Source organism: Hipposideros armiger, unplaced genomic scaffold (genome assembly GCF_001890085.2).
Source record: "Hipposideros armiger isolate ML-2016 unplaced genomic scaffold, ASM189008v1 scaffold_437, whole genome shotgun sequence".
Classification (NCBI taxonomy): domain Eukaryota; kingdom Metazoa; phylum Chordata; class Mammalia; order Chiroptera; family Hipposideridae; genus Hipposideros; species Hipposideros armiger.
The window spans coordinates 129,550-139,547 of record NW_017731787.1 but is presented as its reverse complement, the minus strand read 5'-3'; the positions used below and the strand labels follow the sequence as shown (position 1 = coordinate 139,547).

Here is a 9,998-nt window from a genome sequence, read left to right as displayed (position 1 = left end):
GTGTGTGTGTGTGTGTGTGTGTGTGTGTGTGTGTGTGTGTGTGTGTGTGTGTGTGTGTGTGTGTGTGTGTGTGTGTGTGTGTGTATGTGTAAAGAAACCCTGTATTCCTAGTTTTCTGTGTGATGTGGGTAAATTAATTTAAGGAACTGGCTCTTGCAATTACGGAAGCTGAGAAGTCCCTAGATCTGCAGGTGGGAAGCTGCAGACCCAGGAGAACCACTGGTACAGCTCCAGTCTGAGCTGGAAAGCCTAAGAATCAGGAGAGCTAATGGGCAAGTTCCAGTCTGAGGGCAGGAGAAAACAGACGTCCTAGCTCAGCAGTCAGGTAAGTGAAGTTTCCTCTTAGCCTGTTTGTTCTATTCAGGTCTTCACTTGATTGGATGAGGCTCACAGACATTCGGGAAGGCAACCTGCTTTATTCAGTCTACAGATTCAAATGTTAATCTCATCCAGAAACACCCTCACACACATACCCAGAATAATGTTTGATGAAATGTATTGTCACCTCATGGCCCAGCCAACTTGATGCAAAATTAATCATCACAAAAAACTTAATATTATTAAGACAGCAATACTACCCAAAATGACCTAACAAATTCAATGCAGTCCCTATCAAAATTTCAACAGCCTTTTTCTGCAAAAATGGAAAAGCTGTACTCAAATTCATATGGAATTTCAATGAACCATGAATAGTCCAAACAATACTGAAAAAGAACAAAGCTGAAGGACTCACACTTCTTGATTTCAGAACTTTCTACAAAGCTCCAGTAACCATGACAGTGTAGTACTGGCATTAGGAGACATATAGACCAATGAATCAGAATTGAGAGTTCAGAAAAACTCATACATCTATGGTGAATTGATATTCAACAAGGGCACCAAGACCATTTGATGGGAAAAAAAATAGTCCCTTCAAAAAATGGTACTGGAACTAGATATCCACATGCAAGAGAATGAAGTTGTACCCCCTACTTGACACAAAAACTAACTCAAAATGGATCAAGTACCTATGTAAGAGCTAATTACTAGAAAATTTTTAGAAGAAAACAGAGGTAAATCTTCATGATCTTGGATTTGGAAATAAGATTCTTAGATATGCTACCACAAGCAAGAGCAACAAAAGAAAAAATTAGATAAGCAGGGCTTCATCAAAATTAAAAACTTTTTTGTATCAAAGGACATTATTAAGAAAGTGAAATGAAAACCTACAGGTTGGGAGAAAATATTTTCAAGTCATAAATCTAATAAGGCTCTACTACCCAAATTATATTAAAACTCTTAAAATCCAACAACCAAAGAAAGCCCAATTCAAAAATGGACACAGGACAACAAAGATAAGCAAATGGTCAATAAGCAAATGAAAAGATGCATAACAACATTAGCCATTAGGAAGATGCAAATGAAAACTACAATGAGATATCACTTCACACACATGAGGATGGTGATTATAAAACAAAAAAACAAATAACCAAAAATGGAAAATAACAAATGTTTGGCTAGGACGGGGAGAAACTGGAATCCTTGTGCATTGGTGGTGCAGCTGCTGTGGAAAAGTTTGGCAGTTCCTCGAAAAGTTAAACATAGAATTACCATATGACCCAGCAATTCTACTTCTAGGTATGTACTCAAAAGAATTGGAAACAGGTACTCAAAAACTGGTACATGAATGTTGCCAGCGGCATTATTCATAATAGCCAAAATGTTGGAAACAACTCAAATGTCCTTCAATGGAAAAATGGACAAATGGAAAATATAGTAGGTACACAAAGTGGAATATTACTGTTACTAAAAGGAATAAAGTACTGATACATGCTACAACTTAGATGAATCTTGAAAACATATTAAGTGAAAACAGCCAGATACAAAAGGTCACATATTATATGATTCCATTTATATGAAATATCCAGAATAGGTAAATGTAGAGACAGAAAGCAGATCGGTGTTGCCAGACAGGGGCTGGGGGAATAGGGAGTGACTGCTTAGTGGATATGGGTATTCCTTTGGCGTAATGAAAATGTTTTTGAACTAGATAGAGGTGGTGATGGCACAATATTGTGAATACACAAATGTCACTGAATCCTACACTTTAAAACAGTTAATTTTATATGAATTTCACCTCAACTGAATAAAAATCAAGAGATTTGTGTTTGCTCATGCACGCATGTGCATGCACATACACACATTTAAAAAAATAACACCAGGAAAGTATTAACCTGGGCAGTAATATTGCAAAAAATAAAATATCTGTTTAGGACATCTCAAGTTTAAACTGACTACGAGCCATCATGTAGCACCCTACTAGCACCTATTAATGCGAATCTTTAATATGGCTTTGTATATCTAGTATTTTGACCTCCCTTTTTATGCAGAAAGCCTAGATAGTGGAAATAGTGCTATTTAGCCCAGATTCTATTATATCACACATTAGCCTCTGAGCAACTTGCCACTTTCCTAAGCATCAATTTCTACATCTGTAAAATAAAATATTGCAGAAGTTTTGAAAGTACTGGTGCAACTATCAAATAAAGTGATGCATACAGGAATTGTTAGTAAAATGAAAAATGCTATATAAATGTAAAATATTGTGACCTGCCCATCCAACGAAACTCATCCAGAGGTTGTAGGAAAAATGCTGATATCCTAGGAGAAAATGGTTTTGGTTTTATCGCTTATTAGCTGTGTCACACTGCAAATTCTACTTCCTGATCACATTAAATTTTACTTCATGGGGTTGCTATTTTACTTCATGGGGTTATGCTATACTGACAACCTATGTTAAAGTGCTTCATAAATTGTCAAATGGTAGTCAAAAAGCTTGGTTTTACCAAGCCATGTACTGCAGTGCGGGAAAGTTGAATGGCTTTAAGTCCCACCTCTGCTACTTAGAATTTAGTCATGAGTAAGCCAGATTTCTCATCTGCAACGTGGAGGTAAACAAACTTGGGTTTAAAATCTCATATTAGGCCTTTATAAGCTATATTAATATCTGAGTCTGAGTTTCCGCATCAGTAATAAGACATAAAAATTCATACCTTGCAGTATTCTTGTAAATATTAGCAAGGTACAGAAAAGTGCTCCAGGCAGTAACTGACATATGGCTGATGCTATTACTACAAGTATATACCCCCATGCCTAGTATAAGTGTGGAAAAAGTAGCTATGCAGCAAATGTTTATAGCCGAGGAGGCTGGTATGCAAGCAGAACTGTTCAGCGAGCATTTGCAAGTGGAGGCGTAGCAGATTACAAATGAGATTTGAGAAGCAGTTAATAAAAAGACAGTAAGAGCCAAGAAAGCAAACAGGTTAGCCCACAGCAGAGAAGAAAGGTAGAAGAACCAGAATACAGGGCCCGAAGGTTCAAACCAGGAGAACTCAGGGAGTAAGGTAGCTGTAGCTTTAAGGGCACTAACAAGACACTGAACTGAATGAAGCCTGAGGCCAGGGTTTTCTGCCTTAGACTGTGTGATGAGTACATGAACTGTCTAAACCCGTTATTGCATTTGTGAGATAAAGAGGCTATATCAGATAAATTCAAACATCTTTTGCAGGGCTGATTTTCATAAGAAAACTGTAAAATTATTATTATTATTATTATTTAAGATTTTATTGGGGAATTGGAGGAGAGAACAGAGTTGGGGAATCAGGGAAGGGGAACAGACAAGTTGCTGTCTTTTTGTTCTTCAGTCTAGTTGTGGAGGACGTCGCTTCACTGGCCCATGTTGGTATTATGGTCATGCGCTCTTCCTGGCTGAGGCAGATCAGTTGCTGGCCATTGGACAGCCACTCATGGCAGCTCACGGCAGCCCACTGCAGGCCCACTGCAGCCTACGCCATCACTGGCGACTCACGGCAGCCCAGCTCCAGGTCGAGCTGTTGTTTATCATCTTAGCTGTAGAGGGCACAGCGTCACGGGCCCATGTGGGATCTGAACCGGCAGCCTGCTGCTCAGAGCTCACGCTCCCAGCCCAGCTTTTAACCAATGAGCCACTTGGCCGGCCCCTGTAAAATTGTTTAGCCAATTCAGAAGTGAGGGCCTATACTGTACTTCTGTCTGTGATGAGACTATGACAAATGATGAAAAAAAATATACACCAGAAGTTTTTAGGAAAAAGCAGAAGGTTGATAATAAGTAGCAACAAAATCCAACGCCAAAATAAATATCAACAAAAAAGTGGCAATGAGGAACCATTATGAATAAAAAGCATGAAAATGGGACTCAGGGGTACTTAAATAACTAAGGGAGAATGGTAAAAAGAATTACTAACTTTTTATTTGTAGTAAGGTGGTGAGTCACTGGTCACCTCTGAGAGATCAATGTTTCATTCGCTAGGACAAATACTAAAAGCCTACTATTGGCAAGGCTTTCGTTGGCAGCCCCAGGGATGCTGGTAACATAAAACCACTCATTGCCCTACAATCTAACCTTCTGTTACCTGGAGCCTCTCTGTAGGCCTCTAGGCAATCAGCCCTCTTCTTGCTGGAGCTTTGACTGGTCCGCACAGCCATCTCCTAAATGGACTTTTGCAGAACCTGTTGCTGCCACCTCAAGCTATGCTGGAATCCGGGAACCAACTTGCCTCAGTCTGGGAGCTCTCCCTCCTATCAGCCAAGAGCTCATCTAGCTGGGGTCTGTGTTTTTCAAGTTTTCTACAATGAATTGGAATTACATTGTAACTGGGAAAGCGTTTTAGAAAAAGATTCAAAAAATAAAATAAAAGGAAGTGGACAAGGCAACAGCTGGACAGTGCAGAATAGGATTTTGCTGTTATTTTGTTTGAGAACTGGGGACGTGTTCATAACTGAATGGATAATGGGAATTCTGTGGAGTAGGACAGAGCTTCTCAATGTTTATTACCCAGGAATCTTGTCAAATGGCAGATTCTGATTCAACAGGTCTAGGGTGGATGCCCAAACAGTGGTGTGATGATTTGTAGAGCTTGCTTATTTCCTTGATATCAATACTCCCACTTTAGCAATTTCAAACTATCATGAGCTCACTGAACAGAGCTGGAAAGAGATGTACACAATCAGCTGGCGGTACAACCTGGCTCTAACACATCCAAATTTCTACATTTCTAACAAGCTCCTAGGGGATAAGGATGCTGCTGGTCCATGGACCACATTTTGAGTCACCAGGGAGTAGAAGACAGTGAAGGTTTCTGGGGGTTAGGCTAGGATAAAGGAGACAGGAGATAGTTTAGGAGAGTCAAGAGAGACATCATCTAGATCAGGGTTTCTCAAGCTCAGCATTATTGGCATTTTGGGCCAGACAACTCTTTGTTTTGGGGGGCTATCCTATACTAGGATGTTTAACAGCATTACTGGCTTTCACTCACTAGATACCAGTAACATCCTTCCTCAACAGTCACAATCAAAATGGTCTCTAGATACCTGTCATCTAGATTCATCTCTAAGAAATGAAGATGGGAAGGGTACCTCTCTACTGAGAAGAGATGCCGAAGAGGAAAAACAAAAAAACAAAACAATAAACAAAAATAAAAAACCCATGAGACAAAGAGCTCTGTTTAGATGTCAGCAAGCTCAGTCAAGTAGAAAAGAAGTTTATCTATTTAGAAAGAGTGCAGGGAAGATTAAAGTTTAAAACATCAAGAGAGTTCTGGGGGGAAGGGGGCTACATGAAAAAGGTGAGGGGATTAAGAAGTAAAAATTGGATTGATCACCTGCTTTAAGGGCAAATGCACATTGGATTTCAAAGACAAAATATGTTTTTTAAAAAATAAAAAATTTAATTTATATTTTTATGCTAATGACATGTTGAAATGATAATATTTTGGGTATATTGGATTAATAAAATATATTAAAAATTTTTTTAAAGTATAAAGTGGCGGTTACAAAACAGCCACAGAGATGTAAAGTATAGCTTAGCAAATACAATATTGTAATAACTATACAGGGTGTCAGGTGGGAGCAAGACTCACTGGGGAGGGGGTCACTTTGTAAATTATATAAATGGGTAACCAGTATGTTATACACCTGAAAGTAACATAATATTGAATGTCAACTGTAATTGAAAAATAAAAATTAAAAAACAAAAACATTAGGAAAATTGTAGGGAGTAATAGAAAGGTTCTGACCCAAGACAATGCATGGGTCCATCAACTAAGAAGTAGGATCGGGGATATCTTCGGCTCTTGGAGTCAGAATTAACTAGGTTCAATCCTCACTATACCCTTTACTAGCTGGGTGACCTTGGGCAAATTACTGAACAAGTCTATAAGCCTTCTCATAAGAAAGCTTCAGAGAGTAGTCATAAGTACTGAGATAATATATGTTAAGTTCTGAGCACAGGGTCTGGCACACAACACAGTCCATGCTCAATGTTAGCTACCACTACTATCAGAATCATTATTTTCCTTGAAAAATACCTGCTTCATTTGCTTATTACTTTAAATGTCTTTGATGAAACAAAACACATGGAGAGATCTTGCCCGCTGGGGCATTATTTGTCAATGTGTTTTATAAATATTGCATTCACTGTGTAGACAGAAACTGTTTGTAGCTGAGGAGGCATGAGAGGTGTGGAAGCCAACCAAGCAGTGATTTACTGATGTTCCAAAAATCACAATTAGTGAGACAAGGTAAAAGGGAATGAAAAGCCAGTCAATCAAGAGAAAGCAAAAAGGACATTACATTTTCACTGAAATTGGCAGGTTTTCTTAGGGTTTCAGTTAGCATAATGTGTGATGGCAGGGATATGAAAGACAGTTTGGGGAATATAATCAATAACGTTGTAAAGATTTTGTAGGGTATCCGATGGACACTTGTCTTTATTAGGGAGCCCACTTCATGGACGGTGTAGATGCCTGACCACTGCAGTGTACACTGAAGCTGAAGCTGAATAATCATGAATGTCAACTATAATTTAATATATGTATGTCACAGGATATGGAGTAGCATAGGGAATAGTCAATGGAATTGTAACAGCTATATACGATGTCTGAGGGGTAGTAGATTGGGGGAGGGAGGTTATCACTTTGTGAGGGGTGTAAATGTCTAGTACATTGTTTTGTACACCTGAAACTAATAAAAAAATTTCATATTTACTGGTTAAAAAAAAATGCGTGATGAACCGTAGTACAGCTGCCAAGAAAAACAGGTTTATAAGAACCAACCTGACTTCAAGTTGTTTATGCTACAATAACAGTAAATGTTGCTGCTTGGTTTTTATCTAAGTCAAGAATTGATTAAAATACAAAAACTTGCCTGTAAATAATCTCTAGATATTTGAATATCAGTCTGCAGTCTGGGGGATTCAGTATTATCACAAAGTATCCTCTTTTAGATTCAATTAAGTGCTGAGAACGTTATTTCAAGAGTACTACATATTTCCCTCACTAAAATTCTTGGGTGGTTATACAGGGTTGTCTGTCCCACGTATAACAACTGATCAATAAGGGAAGGGAAGCATTCTAGGTTTTAAGTAGCTTCTCAGTGTTAGGGTAGGAAAGCTCTTCTCAACTAGAACAATTAAACATCCCTTAAGGGAAATGTAAAATAGTTCACAGAATTCAAAATACAGAAATAGAGTCCATTCTAACATGAAAGTTATCAAGATGAGGAATAAGTTATTAAAATCTTTCCTCTGAGGATATACAGATGGCCAATGGACATATAAAGAGATGCTCAACATCACTAATCATCAGAAATGCAAATTAAAACCACAATGAGCTATCACCTCACTCCTGTCAGGATGGCTATCATCAATAAATCAACTAACAAGTGTTGGCGAGGATGCAGAGAAAAGGGTACCCTCACACACTGTTCGTGGGATTGCAAATTGGTGCAGTTACTATGGAAAAAAGTTTGGAGGTCCCTCAAAAAATTAAAAATAGAACTACCTTATTATCCAGCAATTCCACTTCTAGATATTTCCCCAAAGAAATCAAAAACACTAATTTGAAAAGATATATGCACCCCTATTTGCAGCACCATTTACAATAGCCACTATATGGAAGCAACCCCCGATGCTTCCCATTGATCAACCCATCAATGACGACTGGCTAAAGATGGCATGGTAAATATAATCAATGGTATATTACTTGGCAAAAAAAAAAAAATGAAATTTTACCATTTGCAACAATATGGATGGACCTAGAGTAGAGGGTGTTATGCTAAGTGAAATAAGTCAGACTGAGAAAAACAAATACCATATGATCTCATTTATATGTGGAATCTAAAGAACAAAATATAAACAAAACAGAAACAGACTCATAAATACAGAGCACAAACTGATGGTTTCGGGGCAGGTGGTGGGGAGAGGTTGGGGAGCTGGGTGAAAAGGTGAAGGAATTAAAAATTACAAATTAGTAGTTACAAAGTAGTCCCGAGGATGTGAAGTACAGCATAGAGAATAAAGTCAATAATGTTGCAATAATTATGTATAGTGCCAGATGTATACCCAGCGGGGATCACTGCCTAGTCTGTACACCTGAAACTAATATAAAATATTGACTGTCAACTATAACAGAAAAAATAAATAATTTAAAAGATAAAATAAAATCTTTCCTCTGAGACTCAAAGCTACTTTCCCCAAATAACATTCCTTCAACCTAGGCTGCTAACTTCAAGCATTTTACATTAGCAAAACAAAAAGGGCGACCATTATCAAGCATACCAAGCTTATCATCTGTCTGTATGGATCGAATCACTGGGTAGAACAGTAATGTCATCACTCTGCAGGTGGCCAGGAATCAGGGTATTCCAGCCAGCCACAGCCACCAGAGTTCCAAGCTTTCCAAAAATAGCTATGACTTATATACAAGTGCTCATCAAACACCTCACATACAAACTCTCAAATAGAGTCTGAGATAGTGGTCACTACTCAAACTGTGGCAGAGGGAAATGAAGATGCCACTGATTAACAGGCACATGGTCTCAACAACTGACAGAGTCTTGACAAATTTAAATATGACTTGCTCTCCCTTAAAATAGTCTCTTGTCTAAATCAACATGACTGTCTCAAAACTAAGATTTTCCCATCTGTTTTTAAGTCACTGTCCTAAGAACAAAAAGAACTGATCTGTGAAACCAGAGAAAATCTTGACTCAGGTTCCAACGCCATTGGTGAACACCTAACAATGCTATTTCCATTAGAAATCAGCACATACTTTCATTTCAGAGCCCAGCACCCACAGGTTTCTTTTACTACAAGTTTTAAAAGGAAATGTGTTCACCTTATACACTACTGGTCTCCTGAGTGCATGAAAAGACTAAAAGGATATAAAAGGTTTCTCACGTGGAGTTATCTGACAGTTTTGTATTGTAAATATTTTTATGAAATTCCTTACTTCCAAACTTGCATTTGAATACTTGGCACAGGTTTCCCATTCTGTCTTGAAAAAGTGCAGTTCTTGAAGGGTGATGAGGTAGTTAAGTTATAACATTCCAAAGTAACACTAGAAAACATTCTCAAATTGCCCACTTCCCAAGTTTCTTCACACAAACATTAGCCTTTGGATTTTCTCCCAAACTAGTGTTCTTTTACTCTCACCGTCTTAGCCCAGAAACCCTTGTATTGATTTCAATCTTCTTAAATAATAGGAATTAAGAAAACATTATCCACATACTTAATATTCATCGCGCTGTTCCTCCCCAGTTCTTAAAAAATGTAGAGTGATGAATATCACTATTACCATTATTACTACTACTATTGGGGAGGCTGCTCTCTGGTTTGTTTTTTGTTTTGTTTTGTTTTTAAAGCGGAGGTGGGAGGTAGGAGAAGGTTGGAAGTAGTAACTAGGACCCCGAGTCTTTCACAAGGAATTGATAAATCCTGGCTTTCAATTAGATAACTTCACTCTGCGTGAGACTCTTTAAAGCAGCACTGCCGTAACACGGATTTAAAAATAAAAACAAAATCCACTAAAGCTACTACCTCTTTTGGAAGTTTCTCACCCCTGTTCGGGGCCCAGAAGCGCTCCTCTCAGCGACCCCTGATGCAGACAACCCCATGCCCAGCCTCTTACATTTGTTTTCCGA

The 9,998-nt window shown here is 38.3% G+C and overlaps 1 protein-coding gene across 8 annotated transcripts in view; it reads right to left on the bottom strand.

The window, feature by feature from the left end:
• Positions 1–9,992, bottom strand: part of USP28 (ubiquitin specific peptidase 28) — a 60,669-nt gene extending 50,677 nt beyond the window's left edge. For 6 of the 8 annotated variants that reach the window (XM_019665265.1, XM_019665269.1, XM_019665270.1 and 3 more), the window contains exon 1: positions 9,986–9,992. The gene's annotated coding sequence lies outside the window, so the exon portion shown is untranslated. Of the gene's footprint in view, positions 1–9,307; positions 9,583–9,894; positions 9,963–9,985 lie in introns of those variants that run through there. The other 2 variants (XM_019665267.1, XM_019665266.1) reach the window with 2 other exon arrangements.
• Positions 9,993–9,998: the final 6 nt, after the last annotated feature.